We start from the raw sequence: 23,536 nt of genomic DNA, 5'->3' as shown, positions 1-23,536 counted from the left end.
TTTCACAAGTTAAGTATGACCTGCCTTGCTCAAGACCTAGTAGTCATGGTTTAGTGTTTAGCTCCACTTTTCATGCAAAAAGCATGAAAGTTGGAAAGTTGGGGGAAATGTGACGGTCTTTAGGACAACAGTGTGTGTGTGGTGGTAGTTCCCAGGGTCTGTGGAGGCATCTCCGTTGTGGAGTGGGACCACTGTTGCTGTACACCAGTGTTCAGGTACATATCCTGTAGCAAGGCTAAGGTTAAATAGCATTTGTATATACGGGTTTAGCTCCTTCTGGAGTTCACATAGCACGCAACTGGGGATACCATCAGGTCCCATTGATGCTGTGTTCTTGTCTTTGCTGAGTGCGGCTCTCACATAGACATCTGAGATGACAGTGAGGTTACATTCAGCTGTGATAACTATCTTCTTTTGGGGGTGAGGGAGGAAAATTGCACTGAACCTGTCTGCCAGAATGTTGCCAATATCTGTCAGGTCACTGAAATATATGTTGTTGTGTACCAACTCTGAGCAGATCTGAGGGTTCCCACCCAGGTTTCTGACATAACTGAAGAAGGCAGTGTGGTTATCTTCATTGTCTTTGGTGATTTATGTCTCCAAGTTGACCTTGGATGTCTTTATGAGAGAATGTAGCTTTTTACTAGTGCTGATCACAGCTGCCTTCCCTTTAGGAGATGTAGCTCTGTCTTGCATTAGTATCCTTCATCTGTTATACAGTTTGTTTATGGCTGGGGTCCACCAGACAGGCCACTTTCCCTTGGTGGAGAGGGTCTTGGTTTTATTTGTAATTGCATGGTCCATGCTTTCTTGGAGATGTCCGTAGAAAGCGTCTGTGAAGGAGTCACCATTGTGTGTTGTGGTTTCCACTGGCCCAGTGGGCTTAAAGGATACCATCTCAGTCTGAAGAAGTGTGAAGTCAGCTTTTGAGATGTTTGTCACTATACTCTTTGTATTATACTAGCACTGACACAAGTGTAGACAATTTCCCAGAATCCATCAAACAAAATGGACATGCAAAATGTAACACTTCCACAGGAGGGGTAAGCATACTGGATGTGATAATCAGAAATATGTGTACTGGATGTCAAGATGAGAAGTGTATCCCTCACTGGTAAGACCAGACCATAGAGTAATCACACTGTAGTTACACATCACGACCCCAGTCCCTGGCCAGACTACCACAGTGAAACACATGTATAAAGCATAGCTTGCACCCCTACAAACCAATGTGGAATCCATGAAAGGCCCTGTGCAAGTCCAGAATATGGGACACACTGCAGAACATGTTATACAGGCATACCATGAACACAGCCAAGAGTGCTTGGAGTCTGCAATCACAAACAACAAGACACAATGCCATACACCCAGGCATCTGGCATGCTGGACTCCAGCAATTACTAAACCATTGAAGAGAATGAGGAAGCTACCACATGATAGATCAAACATAAAAAGTGAAGTAATCAGTGATCACTAGTATGGCAATAAAATGTATCCACACATACAATCCACTAAGGCCAGGCAAAACAAGTAGAATCTGTGAATCCAGTTTCAATGTGACACCTGTCCCAAGTACACACACAACAACAACTCACCCCAATAAATACAAATATATGTGATAGACGCAACCAGGTAGCCAAACCGTAGCCTGAGCACCGCCAAATCAGTACTGTCAAAACTAGTCAGGAGGACAAGGTAACCACATACACCACAAACCCAGTCCCACATAGACCTACAACGACTGTAAACCAAACACATAAACACAAAAACATTCCCAGAGGCCCTAATTACAAACACACAACACCAACACAAGCCTCCAAAGCAGACACCCAATAAAACAACCTCCAGACATAGCACATGTAACACATAGTACACAAAGCTGGTGTGCCAAACAGTCACAGGACAGAAGGAGAAACAACATGCCTGATACAGTTGTAATAGGTGACTCCATAGTGAGACATGCTGCTGTTCCAGGGATGGCTTGCACCTGTTACCCATGAGCATCTGGATATTGCCTAAGGCTTTTGCAACCTACAGAGATCCTTTCGTAGGAAAGGCCAGAAAGACCAACCCACCACCATAGAAAACAAAACTGGAAAGAAACAGAAGGGTAATGCTGATCAATGCCAGATGTGTAAACCTCAATATGCATGCTCCTGAGGCCCTCCCCAGTATGGAGAACATGGATGTCTGTCCAGTGATAGAAACCTGCTGCAAGCCTCGTGACAGCACACCAGCACTACCAGGTAATACCACATATCATGTGTTATGGCCACAAAACCTGTAACAAAACATAAAAGGAGGGTGAGTATCCATATTCAGCACAGACACCTATACGTCCAGTTAACTGACAATGCTAATGTCATTGCAGTCCACCCATGTGCAACTAACCATAGGCAAGACTGCTGTACAGTCTGTAGCATGCTACAGACCACACTCTCACACACAGGAACCCCACCCCACTGTCCTGAAGACAGTGGACAGTATGAATGTACCACCAAATACAAAACAAGGTACACACAAATTACCACATAGGTGGTAAACCATTATGTGTGGAAGGAGTAATCAGGGACCTAGTGACACAAGTGGACAGTCACCTGTTATGTGACAGTCACATCGCCAATTCATCTAGGAAGACTGTCTATATAGGACACTGTATCATGAAAGGATTCACATCAATGTCAACAAAGGTCATTGTGCCCCTATACTGTTCCCTTATCAGACCATATTGTAGTACAATGCCTCATTTGGGATGTACATTACCTGGCACCTGCAGCAGTTAGAAAGACCTCAAAGGTACCTCAGCAAGAGTCAGAAAGGGTCTCAAATATATCTCATATGCTGCCTGGCTGTAGACACCACAGCTGAATGCAGTCACATACTGCCTACACAGAGGCATTGTATGTCTGTTGTACAAGTCCATGTCCAACACAGAAGTAATGGACATGCTCCACCCCAGAAAACTCACAGCCATCGGAGCTGTGTGAGTCAGAGATGTCAACCTTAACACATAATCAAATAGGATGTGCTGGAGGGACAGATACCTAACCCTGAGTCTCTCCACACCCTGGAACAGAATACCACTACATGTTAGGCAGAGCCCCTCACTGACACTCTTCAACAGGAAGTTAGCAAAATGGATGGATAATTGCAGATGTACACTGGGGGTCTTTACTGTGTCATGTCCAGACAGAGGCACAGCTAAGTAAATCATAAATGGCCATAATATTCACATAGCAGGTGGCAAAAGCCACACACACTGTGGCTAGGCTTACAAATGCCCTAGAGTGGATAGCCTAGTATGAACCTATGAACCTATTATGATACAAATTGTACAGGACACTAAGGATAACCCCAAGGCTGCTGCAACTGATGGTAGTAAGCGTGTTATGAATTCCCAGATATGCTCTGGATCACACAAATATTACAAACAACATACCAAACACACACACGTATTGCCAACATACATCCTGACAGGTGCAGTGCAAACCCCTCCCCCCATAATGCAAAATATCTTTCCCAGCAGACTGCTGCCTTCCTGACATTATGTCAGCCTTACCACAGGATATGTACCCAAAGAGCAGTGTACAACAACAGTGGTTGTTCTCAAGAAAGGTGTCGCCTGAATGGATACTAAAACAACCACCACAGAATCCTGAGAAGCTTGGTCTGCACAGCTATGGAAAGGATCAGCATGTACCGCAGACATAACGATATTGGGGATCTATTGACACCCGACCCTACCCAGTGTGGGTTTATTAAGTGCAGACCCCACCCCTAAACATGTGTGACTCAGTTGAAACAGTAATTGAGGTCACTGATGAGGGCAATGTGGTCCACACAGTGTAGCTGGACCTTGCAAAGCCTTCCATACAATACCCTACGTGTTCAATATAGATATGCTCACCAGCTTATATATATACCCCAATGTCACTAGAGGGGTTGCAAACCAGACCAACGACAGAACTGACATGGTCAGACATGCTGCAGCCATGTCAGACTACAAACCACATATAACAGGTATCCCACAAAGCTTGGTCCTGGGACCTTCCCGTCTGGTATATATGCCCCATAGGTACAGGCCAACATGTAAGGACTGTGCCTGAACATGTTTGCAGAGGACTACAAACCGCCCAACATATCTGACACTCCAGCTGACACAAGCATCCCACAAAGGGCCACATAGAAACAGACAACCGGTGCCATAGCCATGTCAGCATGTTAAATGGAGAAAACTGTATAGTCAACCTCTGTGGATATACAGTAAGTGACCACCAATTACCACATAGGTGTTAACCCATTACATACTTAACATGTAATGACAGACCTGAGTACACAAGGTGATAGATTTCCTGCATTGGACAAACATGTGGCTGTAGTGTTAACAGAAACAATCCATATACCAATCTAATCATGAAGGTTATGACATCTAGATAAGGGGAGGTCATTGTGGTTCTGCAGTTATCCTTCATCAGCATTACAATTGACCACAACAGCCCCTGTGGGGTGTACCTCAGCAGACACCTCCATCAACTGTAAAGTCCACAACAGTACATCACCAGGAATATCAAAGAGCTTGAACAGATGTAATGTGTTGCCTGATTAAACAGAGTGCAACTCCACACACTGCCATGCTGGCCACCCAGACGCAAGCTGTGCCTGATGTAGAAAGCCATGTCCAAGCTGGAATCAATGAACATACTGCACCTTTTACAATCTGAATGGCAGTGAGCTATGCACATGAGGGACCTGAACCCCAGCACTGACATACATAGGACAAGCTGTACTGCATTATCCATAACACAGAAGCCACCCCCATGCATGAGTAAACTACCAGTACAGGTTATCCATAGAGTCACTCGTTGATTCTCCTCAACAGGAATCTTAATGAGTGGATGGGAGATGGTAGGTTTACCCTGGGTATCACTGTTATGTCATGGGTAGACAGAGGCACAGTATACTAAACAAGACATATGTCATGGCAAACTACACTTACAATGTGTCGAAGGACAAACGCACTCTCTGACTAGCATTAGAAATGGCCTAGGGCACATCGGTAGTGTTTGCCAATGTACACCTATGTTGTGGAATACACTACTGATATTGGATGAGGCTGTTGTAAGTAGTTAATATCTGAACATAATGCAACATGGTTAGATAGGTTCATAGGTTCATAGGTTTATACTAGGCTATCTGCCCTAAGGCAGTTATAAGCCTAGCCCAGAGTTTTGTGGCTATATTATATATATATATATATATATTCCCTTATATGGAAACAATACTGTGCCCATTAGTTTGTTGTGCCTCTGTCCAGCAGTGACACAGAGATGATTCCCGGGGTAAACCTATGATCTCCCATCCACAGGTCAAGATTCCTCTTGAACAGAGCCAGTGAGGTGCTCTGCCTCACATGGACCGGGATTCTATTCCACAGCATAGGGAGTCTCTGAGTGATAAATCTATCCCTCCAGCATGTCCTACTTATATCCCTGCTAAGGTTTAAGTCACTTGCCCTAGTGGTTCTGGTGGATTTGGAGATTTTGAGGTGGAGCATGTCCATTAATTCCTGGTCGGACATGGCCTTGCATGTCAGGCACATGTCACCTCTGAGCAGACGGTATGCAACTGAATAGAGCTGGAGTGTCTTCAATCTGGCAGCATATGACAGATGTTGGAGTGCCTTTATCCTTTTGGTGAGGGACTTTTGGGGTCTCTCCAATTGCTGCAGATGTCTGGTGAGATACATCCCGAATGGGGCATTGTACTCGATCATTGGTCTGATAAGTGAAGAGTACAGGGGAACAATGACCTCACTAGATCTGGATGTGAATCCCTTCATGATCAGGTGGGCAATGTAGAAGGTCTTTCTAACCACTTTAGCAATGTGAGTGTCAGAAGAAAGGCCACTGTCAACCTGGGTCCCCAGGTCCATGATAACCTCCTCTGTGCTTAGAGGATTGCCACCTATATGGTAGCCTGGGGTTACCTTGCTTTTCCCGAAGGGTATGACTATACATTTTTTGGCATTTAACTTCAGGCCATGGCTCTGGCACCAGCTATCAGTTTCTGTGAGTCCCTTCTGAAGGATATCCGTGTCTGATGCACTGTCCACTATGGCACCCAGTTTGCAGTCATCTGCAAACTTTGTCAGCCAAAGTCCTCCCATGTTGGCCTGTACTTCTGAGAAGTAGATGCCGAACAATAGGGGGCCAAGGACCGAGCCCTGTGGGACACCACTTGTGACTGGCTTGGAGTCTGACATAGCGCCAGCAACTCTAACCCTGTGGGTCCTGTCCTTAAGCCAGTTTGCAACCCATCTTGTGACATATGGGTTTACATTTAAGTTGGTAAGTTTTTCTACAATACCCAAGTGGGGTATTGTGTCGAAAGCCTTTGCAAGGTCAAGGTAGGCTGTATGGACTGCCTTTCCCTCATCAATGGCCTTAGTGACTGTTTTGAAGAGGTCGACCAAGTTCAAAAGGCATGATCTTCCCTTGACAAAGCCAAACTGGGACGGGTCCAATGTCTGCATGTCCCCTATATCTTTGTTTATGAGCTCCATTATGATCCTCTCCATAGCTTTGCAGACTATACTTGTTAAGCTTATGGGGCGGTAATTACCAGGGTCTGTAGAGGCACCGCCTTTGTGCAGATGTGCACAACTGGACCCTAACCAGGCTGTTGTGCTCACTATGGAAATGTAAAGCAGTGATAGGACTAAAGCCCAGGATACTGTCCACCACAGTGAAAGTACCGAACCACTACACTATACAGTACTACAGTGTTAGGTCAGTATGAACGAATGTTGACAATTGTATGCAAAGTATCCCATGCAAAACCTGCAGGCACAGTATAATCCCTGTTGTGTTCACACAAAAAGCATTTGGACAGTAACTACACAACATGGCACAGAACACACAACCATAAACTGGAGATATTTGTTGAAGTTCACACTCATCCACAAATGTGATGGGCTGCAGAGTTCAACATATGGAAAGCTCATACTGGGCAAGCTCACACACTTTGATAAATGAGACATCTTTCACACAACATGCCATGGGAAGGCTGACCTGGGCATTCTCACACACTTAGTCCAAATATCAGTTTAGCATTTTGCCACATATATCTGGTATATGTACGTGTTATTCCAGTAACCAACAACATTATAGCAATCTGACCAGTGCTCACACTTAAATGACTACAGAGACATACATGATATAGTGGATTTCCCCCATATGCAAACATCGTCCACAGATACACAAGTTGTTCATACAAACAGGAACTGTTATGGCAATAAAGACCTGCAAACACTGCTATCAGCACCAAATAATGTGCATCTGACAGTTAAACATATGGGTGTAGAGGTCAACACTAGGCTGTTTGCCCTAGGGAATGACAGCTTATCCAGAGTGTGTGTGTGTGGGTGATTGTGGTTGGTCTGTGTGCAAGTCTGTGTGAGGGAAATGTTCCTCTTGGCAACTGGGAAAACACACCACATGATGCTCATTCCCCTTTCTAAACACTGATGATGTCATCACCCTATAAGTATATCAGGAGAAAAGAAATCTTCCAGTAATCTGAATAGCGCGCTCTGCTAATGCGTCTGTCTCTAGTGTCATAACATAGTTAGTTAGGGGTTTGAATGTGGCAAGTGTGTGTGAAGGGGGTCAAGTGTGTATGAAAGAAACATCCCTTTTGGCAACTGTGAAAACACACCACAGGATGCCCATTCCCCTTTCTAAACACTGATGATGTCAGCACACTATAAGTATATCAGGAGAAAAGAAATATCCCACTAATGCGAATAGCGCGCTCTGCTAATGCATCCGTCTCTAGTGTCATAACATAGTTCGGTAGGGTTTGAATCCAGCAAGTGTGTGTGAAGGGGGGTTAATGTGTATGAAAGGAACATCCCTTTTGGCAACTGTGAAAACACACCACAGGATGCCCATTCCCCTTTCTAAACACTGATGATGTCAGCACACTATAAGTATATCAGGAGAAAAGAAACCTCCCAGTAATGCAAATAGCACACTCTGCTAATGCATCCATTTCTAGTGTTATAACACAGTTAGGTAGGGGTTTGAATCCAGTAAGTGTGTATGAAAGAAACATCCCTTTTGGCAACTGGGAAAACACACTACAGGATGCACATACCCCTTTCTAAACAATATCACAATTATTTATGGCTTTTGATTCCAGACATGTCACGTGTGTTTTGCTCACACAAAATGCCCATGTGTGCGGGTTGTTTCTCACAATAATGCATGACATCGATTAAACCAGTTATGGCAATGCACACATGATGTATATGTGTGCCAAATACACATATGTACCTGTGACCTTCAATAGTTACCATGTGTGATGCCTGCCACATGTGAATACATGGTATTTGCACTGGGTAACATTATGACTGTGGTCGTCTGTGCAGGTGCTGCATGTGGGATGTGTATATACAGTGTGAGATGTAGATGCTATCAACCTAGTAGTGAGGGACACACACCTGGTCTGGGGCATATAGTCTACATGTTGTTGATGAAGAGGTGCTGCATGTTTTCACCTGTTGTGGGAGTGGTAAGAAGTTGTTCCATAGTAATGCAGTGACCGCATGCTAAGAACCTTTCAGCTAGGGTGTTGTAGCTACAGTAATTCATTAGCATTCAGTAATATGTCAGCATTCCTGGTGAGGGTATGATGCCAACCAAGGTCAGGGTTCTACCAGCCTGTGCCACTTGCTCAGTGAGCCCTTCCATGTTCCCTATCATGTATCCCAGTGAGGGACATCACACATCAGCTGTAGTGGCATGGACAATGACTGAGTCATATGTGTCCATGCATCTGACTGACCTGTATGCTTGTGTTATGTGGTGGACCATAGTGCCCCATGAGCATATCACTGTGACCTTCACCTTGTCCAGCCTGGTGAGCATGACCTCACTGTACTGGACAATAAAAGTACCTAACACAACTGCAGCAGTAGTGTTGTATAGCTGTACAGACTGTGCTTGCTTGGCACACAGGATTTGTGTGCTATGTGTTATGTGTGCTGTGTTCAGGCCTAACATATGCCTGTGTGCCAGCTGCAGAGGTGTCTGCCACTCAGGCAGGATGCTATTCTTAGGCTCCACGAATGGCCCAGTGTGTTCCCGTGCTTGTATTGCTGTCAGTGTAGGTCCACATCAGACTGGTATTGCAGTCACTGTAGTATTTCATGCCACCTGACAGATTATGCCAGTACTGGGTTCAGAGTGCTTAGTCCACAGTTTGGCCATGTGTTTCCATCTCATACATGTGTTGTACATCCATGGGTAGGGGATAGGGTTGACTGTGTACATGTGGCAGCTGTGACATTACTACATGACTCACATATTCCACAACTGTACCATAGAGGTGACTGACAACTGACCTTTGCAGGTGCTACCATAGTATTGAGATTGCATTGATGATTAACAGCACATAGGGCCAATGGTGAACAAGATACATAGGTTCATAGGTTCATACTAGGCTATCTGCCCTAGGGCATTTATAAACCTAGCCAGAATGTGTGTGGCTTTCACCATGCATTGTAAATCTATCTTGCTATGCCCTTTTCCAAGGTTAGTATACTGTGCCTCTGTCTAACAGTGACACATAAGTGATACCCAGGGTAAACCTACAATGTCCCATCCAGTCATTAATATCCCTCTTGAAGACAGTCACTGAGTGACTCTGCCTAACCTCTATTGGGATAATATTCCAGAGTGAAGGGAGCCTCTGAGTTATGAATGTGTCCCTCCAGCATGTCCTATGTATATCACTCCTGAGGTTCAAGTCTTTCCAGCGTGTAGCCTGATGGGATCTGGATATTCTGAGGTGCAGCATGACCATTAAGTCAGGGTTTGACATGGCTTTATATGTCAGGCACAGATTGCCTATGAAGAGGCAGTATGCCACTGAGTAGAGCTGCTGTTTCTTTAACCAGTCAGTATGTGGCATCTGTTTGAACCCTTTGATCCTCTTGTTGAGGTACTTTTGTGGTCTTTCCAGTTGCTGCAGGTGGCTGGTAAGGTGCATGATGACAGGGGCATTGTAGTCAATTATGGGCATGATGAGGGATGAGTAAAGAGGCACAATGTCCTCCCCTGATCTACATGTGAATCCCTTCATGATGATGTGGCCTATATAAAATGTTTTCCTCACCACTTTGGCCATGTGGTTGTCAAATGAGAGAATGCTATCAACTTGTGTACCCCAAGGTCCATAATTCCTTCTTCTGCACTTAATGGATTAACACATATGTGGTACTTTGTGGTCACTTTGTTTTTGACAAAGGGGATGACTATACACTTTTTGGCATTCAGCCTGAGGCCATGGCTGTGGCACAAGTCGTGTGTTTCTAAGAGGCCCTTTTGGAGGATGCATGTGTTGGCTGGAGAGTTGATTATGGCATCCAGTTTGCAGTCATCTGCGACTTGCTCAGCCACAGTCCTTCCATGTTGGCCTGTACCTCTGATAAATATATACTGAAGAAGACAGATCCCAGGGCTGAGCCTTGTGGGACACCACTTGTAACTGGTTTTGAGGCTGACATGGCTCCAGCAATTCTAACCATGTGTGTTCTGCCCTTGAGCCACTGTGCAATATCTGTAGTGACATAGGAGTTAATATGTACACTGGTGAGCTTCCCTAGAATGCACAAGTGGGGTATTGTATCAAAGGCTTATGCAAGGTCCAGGTAGGCTGTCTAGACCACCTTCCCCTTGACAGTGGCCTTGGTGACTGTTTCAAAGAAATCAAACAGGTTTGAGAGGCAGGATCTGTCATTAACAAAGCCAAACTGTGTATGATGAAGTGTCTGTAGGTCCCCAATATATATATTTATGAGGTTCATGATGATCCTTGCCATAGCTTTGCAGACCAAGCTATTCAGATGTATGGGGCGATAGTGTCCAGGATCCGTTAAGGCACCACCTAAATGTAGAGGGACCACTGTTGCTGTACGCCACTCTTTGACCACATATCGTGTAGTAAGGCTGGGATTGAACAGTAGTGTTATGTCTGGGTGTAGCTCTTCTTGGGGTTCATGTAGGACACAGCCTGAGACACTGTCTGGTCCCATTGATGCAGTGTTTATTGCTTTGGAGAGGGAAGCTCTTACCTGAGCATCTGAGATGTCAGGGGAGGCAGCACTCTGCTGGGAGAAATATTTGCCCTTTTGGTGTGGAGGGGGGGAGAAGGTAGCAGTGAACCTGTCCACTAGGATGTTGGCAATGTCTGTGTGTTTGGTATTTCTTGTGACATCTTGGACTACCTCTGAGCATATCTGGGAATTACCACCCAGGTTCCTAACATAACTACAGAAAGCCTTGTGATTATCCTCAGTGTCTTGTGGAATCTTCTCTCAAAGATGGCCTTAGACAATCTTATGAGTGCCTGTAGTTTTCTTCTAATACTCATCAGTGATGCCTTCACATTTTGGGAGTTTGTTGTATCATTTAGTAGCTTCATCCTTCTATTGTATAGTTTGTTTATGGCTGGTGTCCAGCACACAGGACGTCTGCCTTTGGAGGATTGGGTCTTGCTTTTATTTGGGATTGCATGATCCATGCATTCCTGAAGGTGTCCATAGAATGCCTTTATACAGGTATCTGCAGTCTGGTCCATATTTTCAACAGGCCTGGGGGCTTTGAAGGTTTCCACATCATTTATGAGGAGTGTGAACATGCTTGACATGAGTTGTTGACTGTATTCTTCTGTGCAGGGGGTGGCCTTGGGATGTGAATATCCAGTGAGATTAGTTTATGATCTGATTTTACCAGTGAGGGATACACTTCTGGTCTGGAGCATAGAGTCCCCATGTTGGTGATGATCAGGTTCAGTATGTTTTCCCCTCTTGTGTGACTGGTAACAAGTTGTTCCATAGCATATTGGTATATAAATTCCAGTAATCTGTGGGCTAGGGTGTTGGAGCTACAGTCATGCTCCCAGTCTATGTTTGGGTAGTTTAACCCACCCAATATATTGGTGTATGGACAGACCTACATATTTCCAACTGTTTTCAGGAAGGCCAAGTGCAGTTCGTGTGTTTGTGAGGGTGGTCTGTAGCAGGCTATAACCTGGAAGGCAGTTTTACCCATTGTTACTTGCATATGGATAGTCTCTGATGTTTGGTGCTTTGACACCAACCTGGAGGTGTGGGTATCTTGAATGAATATCAATACACCCCCTCCTTTTGTGGTTTTGTGCAAGTTTTGGGCCTGAAAAGCATGGTATGAGGTATAACTTGGTAGTGCTGGAGTGCTGTTGGTAGCCCTGAATCCGATATCTGTTACTGCACAGATAATGATGTTCTCCATGCTGAGGAATGTTTTGAGTGTGTGCATCATCAGGTTTAGAGTCCTGCAGTGGCATATATGACTGCTCACATGGACAGATGCCAGGTAAGTCATATGCAAAGTGTCACAGGCAACGTACATGTGCACAGGAGAAACAGTGACATTCTGTCAAGTGAGACATGAACATACATATAGTAAGCTATGCAGATGTCAGTAGGAGTCCAAAGAAGCTGTGTAACTCTGCATGGCAGGTCGGATCAGTATTCCAGGGTAACTGCAAGGAAACATGCATGCAAACATAGCTACTGTAAGCAGGGCTGCATGTAGTCCATTGTACAACAAACAAGCTGTACCACTTTCAGTAGGTAACACTGCAAATGCTCACCAGCTGACATATGAATATCTATGTCACCAAAGGTGATACTTACCAGACCACGGACAGAAATGACATGGCCAGACATGCTGCATCCCACATGAACACATATCTCAAGCAACACAGACCTCACAAAGTCAGTGTTCTTAATAGGCACAGCCCATAAGGCCAAACACAATGTGTGACACACCTATAATAGGTGATGCCATAGTCAGACACACTGACGTCCCGCCCTCCAGACTGAGCAAGGTGAGGGTCACATTTAGCTACCTGTCGGGTGATAGAATGTGCCACATAACACAAGCACTCAGGTCACTCCACAGCAAGTATACGTATGAGGCACTCATTGTCCATGCTGGTGTGAACAACCTGAGACGTACCTCCCTGGACCACATGGAAAGAGACACAGAGGAGCTCTTACATCACCCTCTCAAACTCAGGAATCCCACACAGCCTTCATGACGACACAGGAGAGTATAGATTTCTCTGCAAACACCATCATACTGGGTGACGTCTACTACCCAAACATAGACTGTGAACATTACTCAAGCCACAATACCCAAGCTCTAGGGTTCCCATAGTTCAGAAACTCTTTAGCTATGGAACAGGTAGTCAACATTCCCACAAGAGGGGAAAATATACTAGACCTGATCATCACAAACATGAGTACAAAATGCTCACCACTTGAAGTATATCCCTTATTGTTGCAATCGAACCATATACTAATCACACTGGAGTACTGGATCCCCCACATATGCAAACCTCAAACACATCTATGTGTGTGTGGGAAATGCCCCTATTAGCAACTGTGACAGTACACTGGATGCAGATTCCCCTTTTGAAACACTGATGATGTCAGCACTCTATAACTATATTACCTGAATGAAAGCCCTCCATTAATTCGTATAGCGCACTCTGCTAATGCATCTTTTTTCAGTGTCATACCATAGTTAGGCAGGGGTTTGAATCCTACAAAGAGAATGTGTGTGTGCATAATGCTGTGAGGGAAAAGTGCCTTTTGCCAACTGGGAGAACACACTACAGGGTGCGCATCCCTCTTCCTAAACACAGATGATGTCAGCACCCTCTAAGTACAGCATTAGAAAGGATTTCTCCCACTACTGCTAATAGCGCACTCTACTAATGTGTCTGTCTCTAGTGTCAGTACACAGTTGGGTAGGGGTTTGAATCTTGCAAATGGAAAGTATGTGTTTTAGTGTGTGTGTGCACAATGCTTGGGGTGGGATGTGGCTTTTGCCAAATGGGGCTACGCACTGCAGGGTGCACATTTCCCTTGACAAACAGTGATGTCGACAGTACCCTATACAAACAACATGACAACAGACAACTGCCAGTACTCAGTATAGTGCTACATGCTACTGTAACACGCACATGTACCAGAATATACCTAGATAGTGTTTTGAAACCTGAATGTGGCAAGTGTGTGGATGTGGGATGTTTCTGTGTGTGCATTTCCATATGGAAAACATGTTGGATGTGGCAATCAGGGAACCACAGTACCTGATGCACATTACACTTTTAAACTAATGAGGTTGCCTGCACCCTGTGAACACAGGTAGAGAAGAGGACATTGGTAGTAATCCAAATAGTGCACTTTTCAAATGTGTACCTGTCATGTGTTGACAGCTACTCATGTAGGGTAATAAATAATGGAAATGGCAGGTGAGCGTGTGCATGTGTGGGGGTAGCAGGGTGTGTGTAAATGCATGTGTGACAGAACAGATACATATAGCTGAATCTACAATACAGCACATGATGGACATTCCCATAGTCAATGGTAGCATGTGATGGTGTGCAGCTGGTACACTTTGGTAAGTAGTATGGGTGCAGATAACATTTCAGGACATTCATACAGTTACTGCAGCAGGAATGCTGGGATACACACACTCATAGTGGAACAGTGAACAGTTACCAACATGTCACTACTTATACACATCTATGTAGTCACCGTGTGCATCAGCAACGTGCTTACCTTTTCCTGCACTGATGTTGTAGTATGCAGGAGGTGGCACAGTGTCATCATATGCACAGGGTGTGGGTTAGGTATGCCCAAGCCAGCCACTGGTAACACCAATTGACATGTGTGTGTATGTGTGTTTGTGATGGCAGCAGTACAGGGTGGACCAGTGTTGGTGCAGTGTGTGTGTGTATGTGTTTGCCCTAGGTGTTAAATTTCTGCATGTGTGTAAGCACGCACACAGTCCCACATAATGGCTGCCATGTACAAGGTTTTGTGGACAGCCACAGACTGCACCTGTCAGGTCATCCAGATCAGTGTCTGTGGGCACGGACACGGTACCTATGCCTGGCAGGGGTGCTACGGACCGTATCCGGTACTAACCCAGACTGGGTACTGTCATCGGAAGTGGGTGTGTGTTGACTGGACACAGTTCCATGTTGGGACTGTCCAGAGCCATGTGCACGTGGTCTCCTGGGGTGTCCTTATGACAGCACTGACCCAGCATTGCTGGGGCTGCTGCTGGCACTTGAGGTGCGTGAGTGGGCCTGTTGTCATCTGCGGCGACTGCTAGCTGGTGCTGTTGCCGGCATACGGCCACGTCAACGCTGCAAACGCACACCATCGCCCTGGCCCATGGACATCTGGTTGTGGAGCAGCTGTTGTATGTCCCCAAAACGTCTGTCAACGACATCTGTGAAATTACGAATAGCATTCGCAATGTCACGCATGCCATCTGTCATGGCTGTGCGACATGCTCTCAGCTCCTTCAGACCCTGTCTGGTGTACCTTTCCATACATGCCTGTGCCTGCATAACAGTCTGAAACATAGTGGAGGTTGACATACCTCCTTGGGCACGTCGGCCAGAGGCAGTACAGCCACGGATGGGCGACTGTCTGCATGGTACCATTGGAGGACCCTGCTCATGGCTGCTTTGTGGGGATGCATGTACCACAGGTACCACATTACCCTGATCTATGCCCAATGCAGACTGTCCATTGCCTAGGGACAATGGTGACAAAGGATGTAACGGCAGGATGACTGTGCGCATTGAAGGGGTTGACAGCTGTGTACTGTCAATTGGCTGACCAATGGCGGACCCAGACACACCTTCCTGCACCATTATAGACATTTCATCATCATCAGTACCTGGGGCACAAGATTCAGGTTCCCTGCTGCAGGTCACCAGAGCAGCACCAGAACCTACGGGAGGGAAACAGGGAATACAGGTTACAGTCTCAACACATATGTTACGGTGATGCACTTCAATACAAATGCACACATTCAGAAATGGACACATGCACTCATGGACACACACACACACACACACACACACACACACACACACACACACACATGCACACATGGGCACAGGCACATGCACACATGCACACCCCACAGTACACACACACACATCAGTACTGAGTTACACTACTCTTACTAGTATTAACGTGAGTATTGCAGGTATTATTAAACACACTCACCAGCATGTATACTACAGAGTTACACTACTCTTACTAGTATGATAAATTGTTTTTCAGGTAATGATAAACACACTCACCAGCATGTATAGCCTGCCTAGTTGCTAGATGGGAGGGACCTGGAAATATGAAGAAAGTAATGTCAGTGGGCACAAGTGTGCCATTTGTTTTACATATAATACAGTACAGTAGTACACCAGTTCCCTTATACACATCAGCTGCTCATAATGTCAGTATCACACATGCACAATTACATATCATGATGACAGATACATACCACATGCACACCTTATGCATGCATGAAGTAACAGTGTACAGAACAGTCATATGTACATATGGCATCTTACCTGCATGCTCAGTGTCTTGCTGCTGTGTGGATCCAACCTCCATCATTATGCAAGTCTGATGCTGTTGTTGTTCTGGGGCTGGATCCATGACACTTAGCAGTAGCCCCTCCTGTCTGGTGAGGGGGGGATGTGTGGCCACCCCCCCACCTGTGGCAACCTGTTGCCTGCGGATATCTGCAGCACGCTGGCGGACATTTCTAATCAAATCACTGCAGTGATGTCTCACCTGTTCATATGTCCTATCATGCACGCCAACATCATTTATCCTGCTGACAAGGTTTTGCCACAGTGCAGACCTCTCCTGCTGATTCTGGGTGGTGCGTGAAAACAGGATGTCATTGTCATGCACCAGGCTCTGGTGGATCACTTCGTCCTCTGCAGCAGAGTAAGCAGGGTTCCTTTTTGGACCCATATCTCCCTGGAAAAGTACACAAACAGGATATCAGCAGAGTATGTCAGCAATATATGGTACACATTCTGTACATAAAGTATTAAAATTGTAGTTATTACTGCTTGGTTGTAACTTGATTAAAGTGTAGCTATCATTGTATGTCTTTTGGATTAAGCACTTGGCCTTCAGACCAGTTGTTTTACATTAGGAAGGTTTGTGGCAAGCACTGTGGTGGCAGGACAGGTAGCTGTCATCCTTCTAAGTTGGGAACTGCTGATTGAGAGCCCAGTGTCCAAGTGTATTAGTTCTGGTATAAGCAGTTGGGCTTCAGGCCAGTTATTTAACATTAACAAGGTTTGTGGTCTGCACTCTTGTGTGAGAATAGGCTGTACTCTGCCATTCATAGCTGGGAACTTCTGGTTTAAGGTTTATAGTGCCTGCATATTTGAACTGTATCTTACTGACATTGGTACACCTTGTTTGCTGTAGCATACACTACATCCAAGCCTCCTGGATCTAGCTTTGTTTATATGCTTGTTATTTGTTAGCTTGTTATTTCACTGGTACGCTAATTCCACATAATACACAGCTTCTCAGCACTTCTGTGAATCACTACTGATATCTGCATCGCTTACTGTACTTATTTCCTTGTTACACTTGACAGAAAGTGACTGCTTGTCGTCTTTGCATTTACTTAATTGTAACGCATTGCACTTAAGTTACCTGGCACTTGCTCACTGAAGCTATTATATCAGTCAGCAGTAGAAATTAATATCAGTACACCCTCACTCCCCACTGGACCTTGTTTTCAATTATTACAGACTTCACAATAGTATTCTAGCATGTCCAAAGGTCAGTTGTCAATCTCCTCCAGTCCAGCTGGTGAGTGTGGTAATCCAGAGGCAATGTTATAACAGCCTCATGTACACAGACAACCCCCTCCTCCTAACAACAAATTCAAACACATGTGAGTGATGCAACCATATATCAAACTGGAGGCTAGGCTCTCTCTATTCAATACTGCCATAACCAGTCAGGTGGAGAAGGAAACCACACTCACTACAATTCCAGTCTCGCATAGACCTACCACGACAGCAAAACAAACACATAATCACACAAAAACATACTCGGAGGATCAAAATAAAGATCTGCCTAAGCAGCAGAGACCTCCAAAGCAGACTCACAAGCAACCGCTACCCCAAAACCATACACGTGCAACACATATCTCACAAAGCCAATGTGCTGAACACTCACAGCCCTTGGCAATAAACAACACACCTCATACACTTGTAATAGGTGACTCTATCATCAGGCACACTGACGTCACGTTCACCAGGCTGAACGAGGAGAGGGTCACAGTGTGCAGCCTGTTGGGCACTATGACCCGCCACATAACACAAGCACTCAAGTAACTCCAAGGCAAGTACAAATATGACTCACTCATTGTCCATGCTGGTGTGAATGACCTGGCACATACCTCCCTGGACTACATGAAAAGAGACAGAAAGGAGCTCTCTGAGCATGTAGCCCAAGACAGTATGACCCTGACCTTGAGTATCATCTTACCCTCACCAAGAATGATGCCACAATATCAAGGCAAGATGATCACTTTCAACAATTGACTGAAGTACTGGTGTCATTTAAAGGTGATCCAATGCCTGTTAGCTTGGGATGATATGCTGTACAAGCCACAATGCTTTGCTAGGGACAGCTTGCACCTGTCACCCCTGGGCTTTTGGATTTTGGCAAAGGCTGTTGCTACACCCATAGTGCCTTTATTAGGCTAGGCTCATAAGGCAAACCCACATCCATACGTATCACAAAGGATGAGGAACTAAGAGTAATGCTACTCAACACCAGAAGTCTAAACCTCAAGATACACGCACTCAAAATTCTACTTAGCATTATGGACATCGATATCTGTGCAGTAACAGAAACCTGTTTCAGGTTTCCCAAGAGCACACCAGCACTACCAAGTTATACCTGTTACCATTCTTGTCGGCCCCAACACTTGGACCAAACAACAAAAGGTGGGTGAGTATCAATATTCATCAAAGATACCCACACCTCCACATTGGTGGCAAAGTACCACATAGGTGTTAAGCCATTAAGTACAGAAGACATAATTGGGGACCTGGGGAACAAACTTGATAGCAATCTGTCATTTGACAACCACGTGGCCAAAGTGGATTGAAAAACATGTTATATAGCCCAGCTAATCATGAAGGGATTCACATGTACATCAGGGGAGGTCATCATGCCTCTTTACTCATCCATCATCAGGCCTATAATTGAGTACAGTGCCCCTTTTGGGATGTACCTAACCAGACACCTACAGCAACTGGAAAAACCCCAAGAGTACCTCATCAAGAGGATCAAAGGGCTAAAACAGATGCCATATGCTGCCCAGTTAAAGAAATTCCAGCTGGACTCAGTGGCATACTGCCTGTTCAGAGGCAGTCTGTGCCTGTCGTATACAGCCATGTCCAACCCAGAAGTAATGGACATGCTGCACTTCAGGAAATCAAAATCCCATACAGCCACATGCTCAGGAGACCTGAACCTTAGCACTGACATAAACAGGACATGCTGGAGGGACATATTCCTAACCCAGAGGCTCCCTTCACTCTGTAATAAACTCACAGTACAGGTTAGGCAGAGTCCCTCATTGACTCTCTTCCATAGGAATCTGGATGAGTGGATGGAGATCATAGTTGTACCCCGGGTATCACTTCTATGTCACTGTTAGAGAGAGGCACAGTATACTAACCTCGGAAAAGGGCATAGCAACATAAATTTTAATTGGGTGGCAAGAGACAAACACATTCTGCTAGGCTTATCAATGCCCTAGGGCAAATAGCCTAGTATGAACCTATGAACCTATGTGTACTGCTATAGTACTTCTGCCATATGTTGCATGTGTGTGTGTTGTGGGGGATGCACAGGTAATGGCCAGATATTTCTGCACAGGCAACACTTCTGAAACAATCTGGGTGTTCATCCCAACATACTGTATGTGTGTTGCCATCCAACACTGTGATGTGGACACACATTACTCAGCCTAGATATACATATCCCAACAATACCACAAGCACAGTACACTACCTTGCTATGTATGTATGTAATTACACATTTATTCACTAGTTAGGACTGTGATGCTATCCATGCAGCCCACTGGGCCAGTGGAAGCCACAACACACACTGCTGGCCCCTTTGCAAAAGCTTACCACAGACATCCCACATAGTGCATGTAATGTGCACACACATATCTAACCCAGACCGTATGCACACCACTTATTTATCCTGTCCAGTGGACTACAGATACAGGCACATTGTATAACAATAGCAGGAGGCTACTGCAGCACAGAGCAGATTCACATGAAGGCAAGGCATCTGTGGTCAGCAGTGGTAAGATGCTTCACATTCACCAGATGCACAGATATTGGCAACATTTTTGCAGACAGTTTGGGTGCAGGTATCCCCCCCCCCATTCTCCTACACAAGTGGAATTAGTTATCACAGATGAATGTAACCTCCCTATCATCTCACATGTCCAGGTGAGGGCCACCCTCAACATTGCAGAACACACAGCATCACTTTTACAAAATGGTATCCCTGGATGTGTGATACGTTCACCCCTAGAGGACATAGCACCACATTACACACTGATATTAAACCCTGGCCATACTACAGGATATGTACCTGAACAGTGCCATACATACACAGTGGTCCCATACCAATGAGGAGGAACCTCTACTGACCCTGGGAACTACTGCATCATATGCATAACTGGCCTTGTGTTCTAAGCTATGGAAATTTTAAGTATGGAAGACATGTACAGCAATATTACATATGTATATATATCAGGACTATGTACACACAACCTATCTCATGGACATACCTATAGATAGTGAACTATGATACATTTGGAGGTTTCACAGTAAACACAGTATTAACCTGCTACTTTGCATTACCTGTGTTTGTGCCAGCTGTTGCTGTGTCACTGCTGCTACTTGCTGTTTGCTGCTGCTGCTGCTTTTGCTGCTGTGCTGATGCAGTTTTGTTTTCACTGCCTTTATTGCTTTATTTCTTTCTTTCTTTCTCTCTCTCTCTCTCTCTCTCTCTCTCTCTCTCTCTCTCTCTCTCTCTTTCTCCATCAGTTTGGTGCAATGAATGTATTGCATGTGTGGAGTGTTAGTACTGGATGCTTTTGTAGGTATCTGCATGGGTCCATGTGATGGCCTCTGCACCAATTGTAAGGCAGCATTTGCTAATTGCATGCAGCCAGTTGTGTACTGATTGCATGTCTCACTGTGATTTCAGGACAGTGCTATAAAAGGGTATGTGAGATAGGCATTGCCCTTTCAGATTGTAAGGGCGTGGACCATGCTGCTATGCTGTCGACAGTGTTCTGTGAGTGTGAAGGTTAGTAAGTCTCTCATGATTCATGCTGTGTTGTAACTTCAGGTTGCTGCATTTCTCTCACCTGTTCCCTGTAGTGAGTGTGTATGCATACTGACACCTACAACTATATTTCATATGTATTAATATATATATATATATATATATATATATATATATATATATATATATATATATATATATATATATATATATATATATATGTATAGGTTCATCGGTTCATAGGTTTATACTAGGCATTTATAAGCCTAGCCCAAATTTTTGTGGCTTATGCCACCCCTTATATGAAAAAATACTGTGCCCATTAGTTTGTTGTGCCTCTGTCCAGCAGTGACACAGAGATGATTCCCGGGATAAACCTACGATCTCCCATCCACAGGTCAAGATTTCTCTTGAACAGAGCCAGCGAGGTGCTCTGCCTCACATGGACCAGGATTTTATTCCACAGAATAGGGAGTCTCTGAGTGATAAATCTATCCCTCCAGCACATCCTATTTATATCCGTGCTAAGGTTTAAGTCACTTGCTCTAGTGGTTTTGGTGGATTTGGATTTTTTGAGGTGGAGCATGTCCATTAATTCCGGGTTGGACATGGCCTTGTATGTCAGGCACATGTCACCTCTGAGCAGACGGTATGCAACTGAATAGAGCTGGAGTTTCTTCAATCTGGCAGCATATGACAGATTTTGGAGTCCTTTTATCTTTTTGGTGAGGAACTTTTGGGGTCTCTCCAATTGCTGCAGATGTCGGGTGAGATACATCCCGAATGGGGCATTGTACTGATCATTGGTCTGATAAGTGAAGAGTACAGGGAACAATGACCTCACTAGATCTGGATGTGAATCCCTTCATGATCAGGTGGGCAATGTAGAAGGTCTTTCTAACCACTTTAGCAATGTGAGTGTCAAAGAAAGGCCACTGTCAACCTGGGTCCCCAGGTCCCTGATAACCTCTTCTGTGCTTAGTGGATTGCCACCTATATGGTAGCTTGGGGTTACCTTGTTTTCCCGAGGGTATGACTATACATTTTTGGCGTTTAACTTCAGGCCATGGCTCTGGCACCAGCTATCTGTTTCCATGAGTCCCTTCTGAAGGATATCTGTGTCAGATGCACTTTCCACTATGGCGCCCAGTTTGCAGTCGCCTGCAAACTTTGTCAGCCAAAGTCCTCCCATGTTGGCCTGTACTTCTGAGAAGTAGATGCCGAACAATAGGGGGCCAAGGACCGAGCCCTGTGGGACACCACTTGTGACCCGGCTTGGAGTCTGACATAGCGCCAGCAACTCTAACCCTGTGGGTTCTGTCCTTAAGCCAGTTTGCAACCCATCTTGTGACATATGGGTTTACATTTAAGCTGGTAAGTTTTTCTACAATACCCGAGTGGGGTATTGTGTCGAAAGCCTTGCAAGGTCAAGGTAGGCTGTATGGACTGCCTTTCCCTCATCAATGGCCTTGGTGACTGTTTCGAAGAAGTCGACCAAGTTCAAAAGGCATGATCTGCCCTTGATGAAGCCAAACTGGGTCGGGTCCAATGTCTGCAAGTCCCCTATATCTTTGTTTATGAGCTCCATTATGATCCTCTCCATAGCTTTGCAGACTAGACTTGTTAAGCTTATGGGGCGGTAATTACCAGGGTCCGTAGAGGCACTGCCTTTGTGGAGTGGGACCACAGTTGCCATACGCCACTCCTTGGGCACATATGTGTACATATACATACTTTCATATATGTACATTAGCTGACATTATTAAGTACAAGCTAACAATTAGCAGGGCTGTTTCTGTTAACACTAAACTAGCATGGGAATCCAGTAATTAGGACAGTAAAAGTCTACCTGACATGCTTTGGGTAGTACACATCCTATATTGCCTTTATCTTCATTCCTACTATTTCATGTTCTACTTATTTTAGCACTATATTCCTGTATGAGAGTCATGGCTTAGTGGTAGGTCATACAGACTAGTGTTACAATGGTCTTGTGGTAGGGCCTAATAGCATGCTTTTATTTTGCTTTCAAATTGAGTACAGGGCCTATCAATCAAAGTGCTGAAGGCACCTTTAAGCAGTTAAAAGGGTTAGTAAGTCTCACAGGAGTCAGGCTGTGTTGCAAATTCGGGTTGCTGCATTTATCTTCACTGTTTCCTGTAGTGAGTGTGTATATTTCATATGTATTAATATATATATATATATATATATATATATATATATATATATGTGTGTACAGATAATACT

General features: G+C 44.8%; 1 protein-coding gene across 1 annotated transcript in view; it reads left to right on the top strand.

Annotated features, from left to right (window-relative positions):
* Positions 1-23,536, top strand: part of LOC122798074 (collagen alpha-6(VI) chain-like) — a 1,097,601-nt gene that overhangs the window by 213,299 nt on the left and 860,766 nt on the right. The gene's annotated exons all lie outside the window — the stretch shown is intronic.

This window comes from Protopterus annectens, chromosome 3.part1 (genome assembly GCF_019279795.1).
Source record: "Protopterus annectens isolate FY-2018-M chromosome 3.part1, PAN1.0, whole genome shotgun sequence".
NCBI classification, from domain to species: domain Eukaryota; kingdom Metazoa; phylum Chordata; order Ceratodontiformes; family Protopteridae; genus Protopterus; species Protopterus annectens.
The sequence above is the reverse complement of the archived record's forward strand: the minus strand, read 5'-3'. Positions and strand labels throughout refer to the sequence as shown.